The following is a 1,039-nucleotide window of genomic DNA, read 5'->3' as shown; positions in this document are numbered from 1 at the left end:
TAAGGAAGACATGCATCCTTATATGCATGCACATAACATACAAACTTATACATATATAAAATTACTTCTTAATAATACATTTTGCAATACCTTAAAGTAAATTATATGTGCCAATAGTTTTTATTTTAACTTTTAAAAACACATTTGTTCACATAATGCTGGTTCATAGATCATTAGAATAAAATATATTTTTATATTGTGAAATGATAGAAAAGGTGCAAAATTCATTTCTAGTTAGGAGGGAGTAAAGATAAAATCTGTTGATATACAGTCTTAGGACATGCAATTTGTATAGGACATATCTGCTCTAACTAGGTAGAATATATTTTTTACCATTTAAATCTGAACATTATTAATTGTGCTGTGGTAATGGTATTAACTGGGGCTGTTACAAATAAAAACAATGGTCACCTGATTTCTCTAGAAATTTGATATCACCACTGCCCCAAAACAGATACACTAGTATAATTCACAGGGAATATTTTCTTACAACAAATATTTTAATTCTTCACACTACAATAAATGTAATATGAACTATTCTTTTATTATTCTATTATTTGTTGAAAGACCACCTACAAAAAATAATTAAAAATGCTGGAAAGCTGTAAATGACTCTTCAACTTTCTTATCTTTTAGCTAAATAATCTTAATTTCTGATATGTTTATCATTTACTTAATGCCACTCTGCACTAGTGCTATCATCTGAATGTTTGTGTTCCCCAAAATTCTTACATTGACACTTAATCCCCCATGTGGTGGTATTAGGGTGAGGCCTTTGGGAGATGGTTAGATCTTGAGGACTCCACCTTCATGAATGAGATCATTGCTCTTATAAAAGAGACCCAGGGGAGCCTGTTCAGCCTTCTACTGTGTGAGGACACAGCTAGAAGGTGCAGTCTATGAAGTATTGAGCAAGCCCTCACCAGACACCAAATCTGCCGGCACCTTGATCTTAGACTTCTTCACATCTAGAACTGTAAAGAAATACATTTCTGGGCCGGGCGCGGTGGCTCACGCCTGTAATCCTAGCACTCTGGGA

General features: G+C 33.9%; 1 protein-coding gene across 1 annotated transcript in view; it reads left to right on the top strand.

Moving 5' to 3' along the window:
* LOC105819659 (CUB and sushi domain-containing protein 3) overlaps nt 1–1,039 on the top strand; it is a gene marked incomplete at both ends in the record, with an annotated part of 761,280 nt that overhangs the window by 723,402 nt on the left and 36,839 nt on the right. The gene's annotated exons all lie outside the window — the stretch shown is intronic.

The sequence above is a fragment of the Propithecus coquereli genome, unplaced genomic scaffold, assembly GCF_000956105.1.
Source record: "Propithecus coquereli isolate 6110/MARCELLA unplaced genomic scaffold, Pcoq_1.0 Scaffold494, whole genome shotgun sequence".
Lineage (NCBI taxonomy): Eukaryota > Metazoa > Chordata > Mammalia > Primates > Indriidae > Propithecus > Propithecus coquereli.
This window is presented reverse-complemented; position numbering and strand designations above follow the sequence as displayed.